Raw genomic sequence first — 19,174 nt, 5'->3', positions numbered from 1 at the left:
TCCCCAGACCTGTGCTTAGACACAATGCTGTTTCGGAGCTCTACGGCCAAGTCCTTCGACTTCATGGCTTGGTTTTTGCTCTGACATGCACTGTCAACTGTGGGACCTTATATAGACAGGTGTGTTTCTTTCCACATCATGTCCAATCAATTTAATTTATCACAGGTGGACTCCGTTAAGAGTTGTAGAAAAATCTCAAGAATGATCAATGGAAACAGGATGCACTGAGTTCAAATTCGAGTCTCATAGCAAAGGGTCTGAATACTTATATGTATAAGGTATCTGTTTTAAAAAAAATAAAATTTAATACATTTGCAAAACATTCTAAACCTGTTTTTGCTTTATCGTTATGGGGTATTGTTTGTAGATTTTTTTTTTTTTCCATTGAGCCTTTAGGCAAGTCAGTTAAGAACAAATTCTTATTTACAATGACAACCCACTGTTCCCCAGTAGGCCAACTGCCTTGTTCAGGGGCAGAACGACATATATTTTTTAAAACTTTTAGAATAAGGCTGTAACGTAATAAAATAGGGAAGCGGTCTGAATACTTTTTCCACATCTGAATGCCCTGTAGATTTATGGAACAGATCTATGATTTTACCAACCCCATAGATTGGAGATGGGCAGAAGCACAATCCTTCCATCTGGCCAGGCACTCTGTGTATGTGTGTTTAGGGGGGTGGGTGTCAAGACGAGCCCCAACAGATAAGATAAACTGGTGCGAGGGCCTGCCCCCCTGGGCCTTGAGCCAGTCTCTCCAAATGGCCTCCGTTGGTTGTCAGATTCCTGTCTGACACCGCCAGCGTCCGGGGCTCCCAACCCCCCCCCCCCCCCCCCCCCCTTCTTCCCCACCTTAACCTCCCCATCTCCACATTGACAGGACACTGTCACACTGTGTCTGAGTTATGGGCTGTGAGGACTCACCCTGTCAGAACCCTTACACACAGGACCCTCCCTACACATAGAGAGGGTGCGAAATGGGAATTGACCCGAGGTTGTGAGAAGTTTGGAATTGGACCTGATGGGAAGAGAGAGCAGTGAAAAGGTGTGCAGGGACGGATAGAGGCAGGACTCTCATTTTATTCAGTCAGAGTGGCCCAGTAAGGAGAGTGGAAATATTGTGTGTCAGGGCTGAGGAGACACACAGCAGTCAGAGGAAAAAAATACCTACCTTGTGAAGCAGGTTCCTTAGACAGGTGACTTCTTTCTGCAGGTCTCCAGTCCGGGCCACCAGCTCATTACAGATGGCCTGGGCTTCCTCCTTAGGATCCAGGGACAACACCAGCTGGGGATTGGAGAGAGGGAGAGAGTTAGTGGATCTGGAGAGAGTCCGGGGGTGGGGGGGGGGGATCAGCTGATGACGTCCTGCACGGTCTCGGTCAGGCAGCAGCGCTGCTGCCGCAGGCTAATCAGGACGTTCTACAGCGCCTCACTCCTACAGCAAAGGATGCAGACACCACTATTAGACAGCTTCTCACTTACGGTAGATGACAATGAGCCAAAACCTCAAACAGGACATGGTTGTGGTACACTTCCAGCCAACTCGGTGTTGATGAGTCTCTTCACACTTCGACCCCAAGTGTGTTTTAAGTGTGACGGTCTGAGCTTAATTGTGTGGGTGAGCAGCACAACCTGTGTCCCTCCCAAACTCGGTCCTGGGGCCCCCCCGTGTCCCTCCCAAACTCAGTCCTGGGGCAGCTCCGCAGTGCACATTTTTGTTTTTGTCCAAGAACTACTCAGCTGCTTCAAATGATCAAAGCTCGATGATGAGTTGGTTATTTGAATCAGCTGTGTAGTGCTCGGGCAAAAACCAAAATATGCACACGGGGGGGCCCCAGGACTGAGTTTGGGAAACCCTGCCCTATACAATACAGTACACCTAAACCAGGAGGGAGGGAAAGAGAGGCTGCCTGCAGCAGACAGACATCTCCCCCTATCTTCCCCTCTGCTCTCCTATCCCTGTACTAAGTGTTGCAACGAGAGCCTATCAGTCTTTGGTGTGATAGATAAACTAACAGCGCTATAGTCCCAGGTCCCGGGGAGGAGATAGTAACTCCAATCTGACTGACACTGTTTACACGGCAAGCTGACAGTGTGTGGGCATCACAAAACGGCTGCTACACATGCAGGGAAAGGTACCATTTCAAATCAAATAACCCGTCAACGAACACAGGACAGCGGAGCGATAGCAGCAACAACAACAACAACAACAAATGGAGCCTTGATGAACATGATGTACAAATCATTTGGATGGGACGTTTCTTTTTTTCTCGTTTAAATTTTTGTTGTACAGTGCCTTGCGAAAGTATTCGGCCCCCTTGAACTTTGCGACCTTTTGCCACATTTCAGGCTTCAAACATAAACATAAAAAAATGTATTTTTTTGTGAAGAATCAACAACAAGTGGGACACAATCATGAAGTGGAACGACATTTATTGGATATTTCAAACTTTTTTAACAAATCAAAAACTGAAAAATTGGGCGTGCAAAATTATTCAGCCCCTTTACTTTCAGTGCAGCAAACTCTCTCCAAAAGTTCAGTGAGGATCTCTGAATGATCCAATGTTGACCTAAATTACTAATGATGATAAATACAATCCACCTGTGTGTAATCAAGTCTCCGTATAAATGCACCTGCACTGTGATAGTCTCAGAGGTCCGTTAAAAGCGCAGAGAGCATCATGAAGAACAAGGAACACACCAGGCAGGTCCGAGATACTGTTGTGAAGAAGTTTAAAGCCGGATTTGGATACAAAAAGATTTCCCATGCTTTAAATATGCCAAGGAGCACTGTGCAAGCGATAATATTGAAATGGAAGGAGTATCAGACCACTGCAAATCTACCAAGACCTGGCCGTCCCTCTAAACTTTCAGCTCATACAAGGAGAAGACTGATCAGAGATGCAGCCAAGAGGCCCATGATCACTCTGGATGAACTGCAGAGATCTACAGCTGAGGTGGGAGACTCTGTCCATAGGACAACAATCAGTCGTATATTGCACAAATCTGGCCTTTATGGAAGAGTGGCAAGAAGAAAGCCATTTCTTAAAGATATCCATAAAAAGTGTTGTTTAAAGTTTGCCACAAGCCACCTGGGAGACACACCAAACATGTGGAAGAAGGTGCTCTGGTCAGATGAAATCAAAATTTAACTTTTTGGCAACAATGCAAAACGTTATGTTTGGCGTAAAAGCAACACAGCTGAACACACCATCCCCACTGTCAAACATGGTGGTGGCAGCATCATGGTTTGGGCCTGCTTTTCTTCAGCAGGGACAGGGAAGATGGTTAAAATTGGTGGGAAGATGGATGGAGCCAAATACAGGACCATTCTGGAAGAAAACCTGATGGAGTCTGCAAAAGACCTGAGACTGGGACGGAGACTTGTCTTCCAACAAGACAATGATCCAAAACATAAAGCAAAATCTACAATGGAATGGTTCAAAAATAAACATATCCAGGTGTTAGAATGGCCAAGTCAAAGTCCAGACCTGAATCCAATTGAGAATCTGTGGAAAGAACTGAAAACTGCTGTTCACAAATGCCCTCCATCCAACCTCACTGAGCTCGAGCTGTTTTGCAAGGAGGAATGGGAAAAAAATTCAGTCTCTCGATGTGCAAAACTGATAGAGACATACCCCAAGCGACTTACAGCTGTAATCACAGCAAAAGGTGGCGCTACAAAGTATTAACTTAAGGGGGCTGAATAATTTTGCGCGCCCAATTTTTCAGTTTTTGATTTGTTAAAGTTTGAAATATCCAATAAATGTCGTTCCACTTCATGATTGTGTCCCACTTGTTGTTGATTCTTCACAAAAAAATACAGTTTTATATCTTTATGTGTGAAGCCTGAAATGTGGCAAAAGGTCGCAAAGTTCAAGGGGGCCGAATACTTTCGCAAGGCACTGTATATATTATACTGTCGTTTTTGAGTTATGAGGGGAAATACTGGACATTAGCCACACACAGGGTCTTATGTATTTGTATCTGTCTGTTGTGTAGCGGTCAGTTGGGTTTGACTATCTGTGTCAGTTGTCTCCCGGTATGAAAATCTCTGTCCCCCTGTCCACCCATCTGTCTGTCAGTACATTTTGTCATGTACTGCAGGTGGAAAGCCGTCTAACATGCACTACATGGCCAAAATAATGTGGACACCCTTTCAAATGAGTGGATTTGGCTATTTCAGCCACAGCCATTGCTAACAGGTGTATACAATTGAGCAGACAGCCATGCAATCTCCATAGGAAAACATTGGCAGTAGAATGGCCCGTACAGAGGAGCTCAGTGACTTTCAACGTGACACCGTCATAGGATATCACCTTTCTAATGAATCAGTTTGTTGAAATTTCTGCCCTGCTAGAGCTGCCCCAGTCAACTGTAAGTGCTGTTATTGTGAAGTGAAAACATCTAGGATCAATAACGGCTCCGCTGCGAAGAAGTGGTAGGTCACACAAGCTCACAGAAGGGGACTGCTGAAGTGCGTAGCGTGTAAAAAATCATCTGTCCTCCATTGGCAACACTCACTACAGAATTCCAAACTGCCTCTGGAAGCAACGTCAGCACAATAACGTTTTGTTGTGAACTTCATAAAATGGATTTCCATGCATGAGCAGCCGCACCCAAGCCTAAGATCACCATGCGCAATGCCAAGAGTGGTGTAAAGCTCACCGCCATTGGACTGTGGAGCAATGGAAACACGTTCTCTGGAGTGATGAATCACGCTTCACCATCTGGCAGTGTGACGGACAAATCTGGGATTGGCGGATGCCAGGAGAATGCAATCTGCTCAAATGCATAGTGCCAACTGTAAAGTTTGGTGGATGAGGAATAATGGTCTGGGGCTGTTTTTCATGGTTCTGACTAGGCCCCTTAGTTCCAGCGAAGGGAAATCTTAACTCTACAGCATTCAATGACATTCTAAACTATAGACATTCTAAACTGTGCTTCCAACTTTGTGGCAACAGTTTGGGGAAGACCCTTTCCTGTTTCAGCATGACAATGACCCTGTGCGCAAAGCGAGGTCCATACAGAAATGGTGTGTCGAGATCGGTGTGCAAGAACTTGACTGGCCTGCACAGAGCCCTGACCTCAACCCCATCGAGCACCTTTAGGGTGATTTGGAACGCCAACTGCAAGCCAGGCCTAATACCCCACATCAGAGCCCAACCTCACTCATTGCGCTGAATGGAAGCAAGTCCCCGCAGCTATGTTCCAACATCTAGTGGAAAGCCCTTCCAGAAGAGTGGAGGATGTTTTAGCAGCAAAGCGGGGACAAACTCCATGTCAATTGCCCATGATTTTTTGGAATGAGATGTTCGACGAGCAGGTTTCCACATACTTTTGGCCATGTACCAGCCCAACTAGAACATGAAATGGGCCACATCAATATAACCCGGGTGAACTCTCTGAACAAAGTGTAGCCACTACCTCCTGGGATGAGCATAGCCACATCCCTTATGCTGTATCTAGTGGTGTAATGTTTACAGTGTGGCCATCATCAGAGGATTTACCCCAGGGGATGTACAGTCTCTGTAAAAGTAGCCCGGTATGCCTGGCATGAAAAGTAGAATAGAGGGGAGAACAATGGCCATAAGGCCTCAGGATTCATGACGTGAGGGGCTGCAGGCAGACATGGTCGCTTGGCCTGAGAGCTGGCCTGTCATCAGTCACAGAGAGGGTGGAAAGAGAGAGGGGAGGGGGGGGGATTTCATTCCATCTCCTCTCACCTTACAAATCATTATGGCCCGCTTAAACCATTAGGACTCTGCTCTCAGAGACTTGAAGAGGCAGTGGGAGAATAACAGTGGGATCCGTCTGTCTGACGGATGACTTCCAGCACTGGAGAATGGACTGTGTACAGTTTGCGGGGATGATGCTGAGACCTCGCCGGTGGGAAGGGGGTCCTGAATGTAATGTCTGAATCCTGGAGAGAGGATGTCCACAGCAGGGTTTCATAACCCCCCCCCCCAGACATTTCACATTTTAGTTTTAACCCTAAACAGCCACACTTGATTCCATTAGTCAAGTAATCATCAAGCCCTTGACTAATTGAATCAGGTGTGGCAGTTTAGGGTTAAAACAAAAATGTGATGTGTCTGGGGGGGGAGATAGGGTTGCGAAACCCTGGTCTTTAGGCTTATGTGTTTAAAAGTATAATGCATGTGTAAACTTGGAAGGGATTACTCTAATAGAAAGAAAACAAGATTTGTACTGTACCCGCTGTTTATGTTCTCAAACTGGCTGAGTGTGTCCAGGTCGACCCGGTCCAGATGAATCTCCTTCACCACACTCAGAACCTTCTGCTGGTCCTCTGGGTTGAAGATACCAATCTGAGGAAGAATGCAGTATTAACACCTGGAAAACTCACCAGCAACCCTAAGTTAGGCAGGGTTTACATTGTGTCATTACAATATTACGGATGTACATTACAGCCAATGCACTCATACTTGAATTGTGTCTCTTCTGAAAATGTCTAGTGTAAATGTGGCACAGGTGCAAACCTGACAGACAGACAGACTGACATGGAGGCCTTTCTTACCTTCTCCCTGGTCATCCTTCTCCCTGGTCAACAAGTAGCTCCAAGTGATGTCATTTTCATTCCCAGAAAACAAATGATACTCTGCATAAAAAAATATCTATATAATATGACAGCTTCAAACCCTGTCCTGCACCCTGAGATGTACATTAGTTACAGTATGTGTTAGTGTAGCTACCTGCTACCAGTATGTGTTAGTGTAGCTACCTGCTACCAGTATGTGTTAGTGTAGCTACCTGCTACCAGTATGTGTTAGTGTAGCTACCTGCTACCAGTATGTAGTTCCGCCCCGCCATTCAGAGGCCGCCTGTTTTGCATGTTCTTTTATGTTATATAAGTTTGCAAAATGTTAAACTTTTTATTTTATTTTTTATCGATTTAAAAAATCATTGTGTTAATAAAGCTGCATTTGAATATGGTCTTTTTTTTGTTGTTGCTTTCTCTAGTTTTGCTGATCTTGGCTCAGTTGTTCTGTCACTCATGGGGACACTACGTCACCGCAAAATCTACGGGGGGAACGCAAAAATTCAAGCAACTTGTGTGCTGCCATAGAGTTACATTAAAGGTGCCGATACAAGAAGGCTCAAGGAAGGAATCAGTGGCTAACTGCAAGCGTTGCAAAGCAATCACTAGCCTGCTATTCAGTGGAGTGAGTGTGTGGTCCAAGTCTGGGTGTAAGGGTCTCTTTTCCAAGCTTAAAAGAGAACATTCAACATTATGAGCTAGAAAACTTTTAATTACATGTCATGTTGTCAATCCAGCATGATTGCTGACGTGTTCAAAACAACAGGAAACTCAGAACTAGGACATCTCAGACTTCAGTGAGTTCAAGAAAACTGGGAACTCTGGAAAAACAACGAGCTCCGGCCGGAAAAATACGTTTTGAACGGTCATCCATCTCGGAATTCCAAGCAGGGAAAACTGTCCTCTTTCTAGAGCTCCGACTTGAAGATCACTGACATCATGATTCGACATTGCTTTTATCCGAGTTCCCAGGTGTCTTGAAAGCACCATAAATCCAGAGAATGACAGACTTTGATGACAAAATTTGCCCACATAGACCGTTCAAGTAAGCACAGCACAACAAGGTGAGTCCAAAATATATTGTATGCTGCTGCATAAATGATGTAATATGCCAGGGAGGTATGTATATTGTAGCTAAGACAGTAATACTAAGTGTATGTTGTCTAGTAAGCTGTTAGTAGCCCATGTGCCTCACCCAATAATTTGGTCCCTTTCCCCCTCAACTGAGCTTACTGTTCTGACTTGGTGGTGCACATGTAGCCTGTAGCCTGTTTTAGAGAAATGTAATCATCAACTATTGTAAGAGCTTTCATTGTCTGCTTATATGCCCTCTTTATTTAACCTACGGTTCTGACTTTGGTGTACAGGGAGAATACTGTAAGAATGGCCCATGTTCTGAATTATGTCCCTGTACATTTCAAAAGTGCTGAACAAATAGTTATATTTACTTCGTCTGCCCTAGCTCACTCATTAATGTCTTAATCGAAATTATGGATTGCATATTATCTGCTCGTCGACCCTTTTGCCATAGTTTGTACATGTCAATTGTCAGTAGAAACCATATATGGCAAGTCCGCCATAACAGCTATGTTTGTTTCTTTAAATTTTAAAGGCAGTAAATGAGGCTGAATTAATTGTTACGCTGTATGGTAAACCGTGGGGTGTTGGGTTGAGCGTGCAAAGATAGAGACAGATTTTTAGTCCGCAAAAACAACTTTACTATGACAGAAAATAAACAAAGAAAATCACTTATGTTTGGCTCGGTCCTTCTCTACTTTTGCTCGGTGTCAGTCTCTCCCCGTTCTCCCTCACGGTGTGCCACAGTGATCCTTTTATTTGGCCTCCACGGCTGGTTGGCACTTTCCCTAATTACCTCCACTTGGAGCTGTCTGTGTCTGGGTGCCCAGCTCCCGTATTCCCAGCAGAGGGAGCCAACGTCGCCTCACGTACCTCCCCTCTATTACCATCCCCCGGGGTAGAGCTTCTGGGATACCACAGCTGCAAGACAAGGCTCTGCTGATAGCCAGGTGTTGCAGTGGTAAGGAGTCACTCCATGGTTCTGAAAAGAAAGCTCTGCTGTTGGGACAGGTTTATTGTAGGCTCTAACAGTTTGTGGGCAGAGTTTGTCACCGTTATAGTGCAATTAATGTATTGTTTAGTATTTCGCAGTGTAGTGGCTTTGCTGGCATGCATCTAAAACATATTTTTTTAGTTTGCCCCACCAAGATTTACAGTTGAAGTAGGAAGTTTACATACACTTAGGTTGGAGTCATTAACTTGTTTTTCAATCACAAATTTCTTGGTAACAAACTATAGTTTTGGCAAGTCGGTGCATGACACAAGTAATTTTTCCAACAGTTGTTTACAGACAGATTATATCACAGATACAGAATTCACTGTATCACAATTCCAGTGGGTCAGAAGTTTACATACACCAAGTTGACTGTGCCTTTTAAATAGCCTTGAAATTTCCAGAAAATGATGTCATGGCTTTAGAAGCTTCTGATAGGCTAATTGACACCATTTGAGTCAGTTGGAGGTGTACCTGTGGATGCATTTCAAGGCCTACCTTCAAACGCAGTGCCTCTTTGCTTGACATCATGGGAAAATCAAAAGAAATCAGCCATGACCTCAGGAAAAATATTGTAGATCTCCACAAGTCTAGTTCATCCTTGGGAGCAATTTCCAAACTCCTGAAGCTACCACGTTCATCTGTACAAACAATAGTACGCAAGTATAAACACCATGGGACCACGCACCCGTCATACCGTTCAGGAAGCAGACGTGTTCTGTCTCCTAGAGATGAATGTACTTTGGTGCAAAAAATGCAAATCAATCCCAGAACAACAGCAAAGGACCTTGTGACGATGCTGGAGGAAAAGGGTACAAAAGTATCTATATCCACAGTAAAAGGAGTCCTATATCGACACAGCCTGAAAGGCCGCTCAGCAAGGAAAAAGCCACTGCTCCAAAACTGCCATTTAAAAAAGTCAGACTACGGTTTGCAACTGCACATGGGGACAAAGAGAGTACTTTTTGGAGAAATATCCTCTGGTCTGATGAAACAAAAATAGAACTGTTTGGCCATAATGACCATTTTTATGTTTGGAGGAAAAAGGGGGAGGCTTGCAAGCCGAAGAACACCATCCCAACCGTGAAGCACGGGGGTGACAGCATCATGCTGTGGGGGTGCTTTGCTACAGGAGGGACTGGAGCACTTCACAAAATAGATGGCATCATGAGGTGGAAGATTGAGATTTTGCTTCAATATATCCACAAGACATCAGTCAGGAAGTTAAAGCTTGGTTGCAAATGGGTCTTCCAAATGGACTGTGACCACTAGCATACTGCCAAAGTTGTGGCAAAAAAGTAAAGTTGAGGTATTGGAGTGGCCATCATAAAGCCCTGACCTCAATCCTATAGAACATTTGTGGGCAAAACTGAAAAAGCGTGTGCGAGAAAGGAGGCCTCTGGAGGCCTCTACACCAGCTCTGTCAGATGAAATGGGCCAAAATTTCTTATCACAAAATCACTTATTGTGAGAAGCTTGTGGAAGGCTACCTGAAACGTTTCACCCAAGATAAACAATTTAAAGGCAATGCTACCAAATACTAATTGAGTGTATGTAGACTTCTGACCCACTGGGAATGTGATGAAAGAAATAAAAGCTGAAATAGATCATTCTCTCTACTATTATTCTGACATTTCACATTCTTAAAATAAAGTGGTGATCCTAACTGACCTAATATTTACTAGGATAAAATGTCAGGAATTGTGAAAAACTGAGTTGAAATGTATTTGGCTAAGGTATGTAAACTTCCGACTTCAACCGTACATGCTAAAATACGACACTGCAGTCGTATTGTGCAGAATCACTGATCAACAAATCACCTTTTTAAATCAACTACTCATAATTATTTGTAGATCAGTCAGTTTGCTCATGCTCTCGAACACAAGCAATGTGTTCTCAATAACTTACCCGGTTAAATAAAGACAATGTATATAAATAGGTTTAAGAGCATACTACATCAACCATCTGTTAACAACAGACCCCACGGAACCAAGTCGGCCCATTAAAAATTCTGCCTAAAACATTTTAGAACAGATAAACATTGACAGTTTAAACAGGCCAGATTAGAACACTGAATCTTCAACAGTGAGACATATGGCATGAGATAAAGGGATATTGTGCAGATTTAGCAGCTAGTCCCAAAACAGGACTAAACAAGTATGACGGTTTTAATGGGATAGGGCATTTCCCTTAATGTCCACTAGAGGGCCACAAATACACAATCATGGCTCCTGGCCTCCACTGACAGATGTGATGGGGCATTTTCTCAATTCATCTTTCCTCGATTCCTCGCATCCTCTCGCCTCCTCCAATATGATTGAGAAGAGTAGATGGGATGCGAGGAATAGTAAGACGAACTGAGGTTAAACCATGTTCTCCCCTCTTGGAGGCAGAAGGGGGATCGGGGTCCCTCTTGAAGAACTTAGAAGGTCTCCTCGGAGATGGTCACCAGGGCATGGCCTGGGGACGCCAGGATCCTGGCAATCTGAGGGGGAAGAAGAGCAGATATATTTGATATAATGTTGAGATATGACCTTTGTTGTGTCCTGCAACTCTTCCCCATTTTGATTTAAAATGGGTTTTACAAGAGACAGGGAAAATGGACTACCATTTCAAACTGCGTGGTAAACCTAGTTTTGCTGTGGTCAAAGTGGTGGTTGATGGTTACCTGTGGTCGTTTTGAATGACAGAGTTATGTATTTAGTTTGACCACAACTATGTACACAACTAAGTGGTTTGATTTGTTTTTACCTGTGGTCGTTTGAAGACTTTGGCTGTGTCAGCAGCAATCTTTCCTGCTTTGGTCTTGTCTGACCCCAGCTAGAGAAGCTTGAGGACCGGCTCCTCTCTGCCATACTGCACTGCCACAGTCGAGACCTGGGGGTCAAAGCTCACAGGTTATCAACTACAATCAACATCTAGGACCATCCTATATACTTATCATTGAAGGCCCAGTGCAGTCAAAAAATTGATTTTCTGTTTTATATTGACTTCCACACTGAGGTTGGACTAGTACTGTGAAATTCTGAAAATTATGATAATGTCCTTAGTTTACGAGCTGTTTGAAAAGACCGCCTGAAATTTCAGCCTGTTTTGGTGGGATGGCCTTTTGGCCTGCCTGGTGACATCACCAGGTGGTAAATTATTTAATAGACCAATAGGAAAGAGCGTTCCAAACCTCTCACTGCATTGGACCTGCAGAAATCTAATTAGACACATTTTTAAAATCCCCATAGAAATCTGTCACTTTAAGCTAGAGAGATGTTTTTTCTTGCATTGGATGCGTCTCAATCCACCACCTCCGTCAATGTCGCACTTCCTCATCTTCCTGAAAGGTGACCAACCTAGAGCGGTGATTTGTCAGACCATGAGACATCCTAAAAATGGGTCTTCTCACAAAATCGCCTGAGGCGTCCGAACAGTTTGGCCTACACACTATTATCACACCTCCATGGAAAGATGAGTGTTCTCAGTTTTGATCTATGACCCCTACACGGGTCTTGGGACTCGTCTGAAGTTGGTACAGCTGATCTGCCAACTTCTGCCTGTAGCGTCCGAGCATTTTGGGCCACACACTAATATGACCCCTTTGTGGAAAGATGAGATTCTCACAAACGCGTACATGTTGTTTTGCTCTAGGATGCTCACATGCCTCACAAGACTCATCTGAAGGTCCCACAGTACCAGGTTTAAAAAATGAATGGAAGTACACTATATATACAGAAGTATGTGGACACACTTTCAAATTAGTGGATTCTGCTATTTCAGCCACACACACACCCATTGCTGACAGGTGTATAACATTGAGCACACAGCCATACAATCTCCATAGACAAATATTGGCAGTAGAACAGACTTATTGAAGAGCTCAGCAACACTCACTACCGAGTTCCAAACTGCCTTCTTCACCTGTAGGATCATCTGAGACCAGCCACCCGGATAGCTGATAAAACTGAGAAGTGTTTTTTTTCTTCTTCTCTGTCATAAAGACCTTTTTGTGGGGGAAAACTAATTCTGATTGTCTGGGCCTAGTTCCCCAGTGGGCGGGCGTGGCTCCCAAGTGGGTGGGCCTATGCCCTCACAGCCACACCCATGGCTGCACCCCTGCCCAGTCATGTGAAATTCCTAGATTAGTCCCTAATGAATTGATTTAAATTGACTGATTTCCTTTTTGAACTGTAACTGCATGTTGCGACTTAGACAGGGCTTACACCAGGGTGCCCCAACTGGCGGCCGTCGGGCCGAATTTGGCCCCCCGGGTGGTTTAATTTGCCCCCTCCAGGTTTTCCGAGCAAAAAAATAATAAACAAAAACAAAAAAGACACAAAAGACTGTAAAAACAGCAGGAAATCAGCTCCAAGTGATTTGTTCCCATGTATTCCGATGCATAATGGAGAGACACGTGATCGTGTACAAATGCAAGCCAAGTTCCACCATCCGCTCAAACAAAAAATCGTCCCGCGGTTGAATCCAGTTGTCGATCCCTGGCTTAGACTGCTATGGGTTAATCATCACCATGTCACTACTCATTAATATCAATCAGTCAAAATCAAGGAAAGGAATGTAAAAACATTTGATTGGTGTAAGCATGGGCTGGACAGAGTTTCCACCATATATGTTAAAACAGTATTTTTTTTTTCAAATCTGTCTCCAAAGGGAAGTAAAAAATTCCACACTTGGGGAGAAAGAAGGGATTATTGGGATGCAGGGAGCGCTGAGCTATGAAACCAAAGAGTTCTCTTATGCAACAGGCATCACGCCAGGTGAGGTGGGCACCATCCTTACTGTGTACCCATTTTCATCCTGGGAGTTGACCTCTGCCCCGTGAGACACCAGCAAGTTGATTACCTGATTGTAGCCATCTCGGGACACCAGTATCAGGGAGGTCATACGAGACCTGGGAATGGGAATAGAATAAAATATAATATATTGTTTACTGTACATTTTTGAGAGAAGCAGACATTTTGTCTTCTCCCAAGCTAAACTTGTCTCCTGCCTATCTGGGTAAGAAATAAGGAGTGGTAGAACTGGTTTTGAACACTTGAAACCACTGGAGGGCAACAGACACCAAGCCCTCAACTTGAGTGACTCAACTACAGCAGGGTTTTACAAACTCACAAACTCACTTACATACTGTAAGGGAGCAATTGTTTTCAAACACACACTGCGGCACATGGCTTTGACAGCTTTAGGGTAACATAAAAACATATGCTACTTACTGTAAGTTACAATAAGTAAAACAACTATTGTAAATTCAGTATTACTTAGTGATTCACCACACTGTTTGGCCCAAACAAGCTATGCTCTAGGTCTAGGTTAATGAGACTTGGCACCCAAAACACAATGTTATTGGGCAAGAGTGAGGCGGCCCATGCCACTGATCACCCGTCCCATTGTGCCAAAGTTCAGTATGTTGAGCAACAAACCGGCAAGTGTAAATAACCATTGATAAAAGTCAACTTTATCACCCGTGACTCAGAACAGAGGGTAAGAAACTACATCAATCCAGAGGTGTGGGAACGCCCTATGGTCATTCATCACAATGTGACGTTTCCCAGGGCCAGAGGAGGGTGTGTGTGTGTATTGGTGACATCTAGCCCCAGAGTCAGGGGCGTATTAATCCTCATCCTGACATATTCCAGGTATTCACTTTTTACTTCCTCTTTGACCACATGAGACATGACAGGCTCCCGAGGGTCACTGACGGTTTTAGTTTCCTGAGAACCTGTTTTCCCAAGATGTTGGTCTCAGTGGCAAACAGGTGACAAGGTTGTTCGCTCGCCGCGGGGGTGCAGCCAAAGAGTGAAGGGGTGGTGTGTGTGTGTGTTTGTACTTTAAGTGTTTTTGATCACCAGTTCCCACACAAGAGCAGAGAATCGATACAAAGACGTTTTTTGTTGTTGCAAAAAACTCCAAGGTTTCAGCTGAAACTGATTTCCAACTCTTATCCAGCTGACTGGTCATTAGGCGACAGGAAAAAGCTTGACATTCAGCTGGTATCCAAAAGTGTTTACTGTACCTGTCCTCTGGCTTGTAGAGGTTGCAGAGGACAAACTAGAGATGCGATCATATAGCCTATTGTCTATGCAAAAAAAAAAACATCTTGCTCCTGAACAATCACAGCATCTTTAGGGGTTCATTTGTTTGAGACTGAGGGAAGGAAATGCAGCTGGTATGAATTGCTGGTCGAAAACTCAGAATGTAAAAGCCAATGGGGTGGCGGGGAGTATTTCTCTGCCCACAGGAACCCCTGGTCTTCTTTCTTCTCCTCCCTTTGCTGAAACTTTTTTTCCCCCCTTTCCACTTGTCCGCATCCTCTCTGTCTTTTGTTACCGTTCTTCAAATATTTTGGCTGGAGAGGAAACAATCAATTTCCTACCCTGCCTGCTCTTGTTCACTTTCTGGCTGGTGTGTGTTGGAGGGCTCTGGGCGGTGTGTGTTGGAGGGCTCTGGGCGGTGTGTGGCTCAGGCGGTGGGCATGAGACAAGGGTGGTGGAGAGTTTGTGAGGGCGATGGAGGTGAAAGGGAGAGGGCGAAGTTCAGGGCTTCACCCTTCGCTTGCCATGAGAAATGTCCACAGATGATGACAACGGGTAAGTGGTTCCAGAATCCCCCTCCCTCCTCTCTCTCCCTCACTCCCTCAATTTCCATCCCTCCCTCACTCGTTGTGTCTGGGCATCATCAGGCAGTGTACAGTACAGTGAGTTTAGGTGGTGAGGGGGGGGGGCTCTTTCCCCCCGCTCCATGAATGTTTGTTTTTTGTCTGTCTGAAGAAGGCCTGGGTACATGTGCATGCAGATGCCATAACAGGACATTCCACACAGAAGACCAATGTAGACACACCAACCAACACGGACACACACACACACACACACCGTACTCCATGTGTTGCAGTGGTGTACGGGGCCAGTGTTGACAGCAAAGGAAGAAGTCTTAAGGTAGTCAAGGCCAGGATCAAACCCAGACATGGTTGCGAGGCAATGGGAAACCCTGCCTCTATCATAGTACATTCCATCACATTAAACAATATATAAAAGAGCTTTCAGAATATAAAGTGTAATCAGAACATAGTATTAAAGAATTAGCATGACATATTCTGTAATCTATTGTATATTATCTTCACCCATACAATGTATATGAACAGGAACTTCAAACTGTACTGCATGTGACCTTTTATAATCTGCACTTCAAAAATGACAGTGTGGTCCTTTTTATTTCTAGTGAACTGAAATGAAATTAGTGTTTCACATTCATAGTCACCCAGGGATAGGAGGCTTGCATGTTCACATATTCCCTGTGCTGCGGAGTCTAAAATGTACTGTGTGTATCTTGTGATGATATTGAATGTAATTTCACTCTATAAAATGCACAGACACACTCATTCTCATGCGCACACAGACACAGTCCCTCACTTGTTGAATGTGTTGGTCAGCGTTTCTGGACAAGAGCAGCTCCACACACTTGACCATCTTGTCCTCTCTGGCAGAAGCCATGCATGCAGCCATCAGTACCGTGTACTGGTCTATGCTTGTGTGAGGACACAGACGCACACACAGAATATTCAGTAACCAATTATCACCATTTTGCATACTCTTATTTAAATATTGCCGGTGATTCCATTCAATGATGACAACTAAACAACAGAACATGTCAACGGATAAAACATCCCATTACACATTAAATCATGAGTCATGACAATAATAAAGAGCCAGGCATCACACCAAACAGAGCAGGATGAGACAGGATGTTAGAATTGTGAAGTTGGTAACATTCACATTGATGTGGTCAATATTCTTTTATCTTAATCTGGGAACTGTGGTGTTCTCTATGGGGTTGACTTCAGTGGAATTGTCTTATCTCTGACTCGGAACACGATAAGGACTCAGTGATTTATTCTTCGTATGGAACATTTGTAAAATACAGGGAATATAAAATCTGCTTTCTACTTTGGCACTGACTGACTGTGTGTTAGGGTTTAAAATGTTCCAGGTATTTTACAAATGTTCCATCCCGAGATTAAATCACTTTTCTCCCGGGTAACCCAGTATTTCCCGCCAAAAGTGTAATTCTGAAACATATACTGTAAGTATGTCTGGATTTGATTAGAGCGTTGATTGGGATGAAAATTCAAGCCAGATGCTACCTGAGCCCTACATTTAAATACATTGTATAAGCCCTACATTAAATACATTGTATGAGCCCAAGCCCAAAAAACCTAAATGATTATCCAATACATATGACATATGACAGGCTACTATGCGCATGACAGAAAAGTCCATAGATGTATGTTCTCTTGGGTAAATAAATGAAACCAGCTCCAGTAATCTTTTTGAGTGTGGACTCTATTCCTGTACTATATTGTTATATGAACCAAAATTACTCACCTCTTTTAAATTATGAAGCTGGGAGAGAACAAGAGATGCTGGTGCAGGACATGCGGCCTACAAAGTTACAATTATAGGATCCCGAATTTGATCTTCATTTTGAAATATAATAGAGCCTACTTGACATGCGTATTACCTCCTCTTGCTTGCTCTATTGTTGCTTCATTCCTTTCTTACTCAACAGTTAAGTGAACTACGTTTCACTGGCCTTATCTTCATCATTGTAATGACGTGGTTGAATAATATAAGACTAAGACGCGGATGGCTTTCACTTCTCTTCACAAAGGTTGAATTTGTATTTATTAAGGATCCCCATTCCTGGGGTCCAGCAACATTAAGGCAGTTATATATCATTTAAAATATAACATGACATTACATTTCGGGAACACTTTACCCAATACATTTAGTGTGTTGCCACTACTCCACTATCACATTTTACAACACAACATCCATGTGTACATGTGTCTTATCGTGTGTGTGTCTTCACAGTCCCCGCTGTTCCATAATGTGTATTTGTATCTGTTTTTTAAATCTGATTCTACTGCTTGCATCAGTTACCTGATGTGGAATAGAGTTCCGTGTAGTACTGTGTGCCTCCCATAGTCTGTTCTCGACTTGGGGATTGTGAAGAGACCTCTGGTGGCATGTCTTGTGGGGTATGCATGGGTGTCCGAGCTGTGTGCTTAGTAGTTTCAACAGACACCTCGGTGCATTCAGCTAGCCAATAATTCTTACAAGAACTAGTAGTGGTGAAGTCAATCTCTCCTCCACTTTGAGCCATGAGTGATTTACTTGCATAACGTTGTCAACGGTCTGTGTACTTTTAAGGGCCAGTCGTGCTGCCCTGTTCTGAGCCAAAATGTTATATTCCGAGGTCCTTCTTTGTGGCACCTGACCACACAACTGAACAGTAGTCCAGGTGTGACGAAATTAGAGCCAGTAGGACCTGCCTTGTTGATGGTGTTTATTATGGACATACTTCTCCCCATCTTAACTACTGTTGTATCAATATGTTTTGACCATGACAGTTCTACAATCCAGGGTTACTCCAAGCAGTTCAGTCACCTCAATTTGCTCAATTTCCACATTACTCATTACACAATTCAGTTGAGGTTTAGGGTTTAGTGAATGATTTGTGCCGAAAACAATGTTTTTTTAGTTTTTGAAATATTTAGGACTAACTAATTCCTTGCCACCCATTCTGAAACTAACTGCAGCTCTTTGTTAAGTGTTGCAGTAATTTCAGTCGCTGTAGTAGCTGATGTGTATAGTGTCATCTGCGTACATAGACAAACTGGCTTTACTCAAAGCCAGTGGCATGTTAGTAAAGATTGAAAAAAGTAAGGGGCCTAGACAGCTGCGCTGGGGAATGGTGGAGCTGAGTTTGCCTTTTTGCCCAAAATTGAATTTTAGGTGCTCCAAAGCTTTTTACTATCATAATTTGTCATGTATCTTTGTTTCCTACTGTAGTATAGTTTATTCTTTATTCTCATGATTTCTCAATTTGGAATATGTTTGTGAATCGATTGTGCAGCCAGACTTATTTGCCATTCCTTTTGCCTCGTCCCTCTCCGCCATTACATTTTTAAATTCCTCATCAGTCCGCAGGGATTTAGCCGTTTTTACAGTCCTTTTCGTAATGGGTCCATGCTTATTAGTAACTGGAATAAGTCATTTAAAAAATTTCTGAAGTGCAGCGTCTGGTTGCTCCTCATTACACACCACAGAACAACAAATATTTTAATGGTAATGGGTCTGAATAAATAACTGCTGTAGCCTATCGCCATCACACGTTCTCTCTTCTTTCCCTATGAGTTATTTTGGCCGCTGTATTTAACATTCAGCAAACGAGAGCAAGCTTTCATCCCTCTTCAAATAGTCTATTAGTATAAGATTTTTGATTTTTTTTTAATCCACAAGCTATTCTAGTCTAGCTTTTCCTGGGACTCCACAAGAGCTAAGGAGAGAGGCCAGAGGAGATCAGGTGCTTACTGCACAAGAGTGGAGACAGAGGTTACAAGTTAGAAGCATATGCAGATTAACCCAGTATTCATAAGCTAAATAAGGTTAATATTGCATTGAGGTTATTACATGAAAGAGGTAGGCTAGGACATCTATATACTATTCCTTCAGAAAGCATTTCCACCCCTTGATATATTC

At 43.5% G+C, this 19,174-nt stretch overlaps 1 pseudogene; it reads right to left on the bottom strand.

The window, feature by feature from the left end:
- Nucleotides 1–937: 937 nt before the first annotated feature.
- The window catches only part of LOC110532376, a 39,466-nt pseudogene continuing 21,229 nt past the window's right edge, over nucleotides 938–19,174 (bottom strand).

The sequence above is a fragment of the Oncorhynchus mykiss genome, chromosome 1 (genome assembly GCF_013265735.2).
Source record: "Oncorhynchus mykiss isolate Arlee chromosome 1, USDA_OmykA_1.1, whole genome shotgun sequence".
NCBI classification, from domain to species: domain Eukaryota; kingdom Metazoa; phylum Chordata; class Actinopteri; order Salmoniformes; family Salmonidae; genus Oncorhynchus; species Oncorhynchus mykiss.
This window is presented reverse-complemented; position numbering and strand designations above follow the sequence as displayed.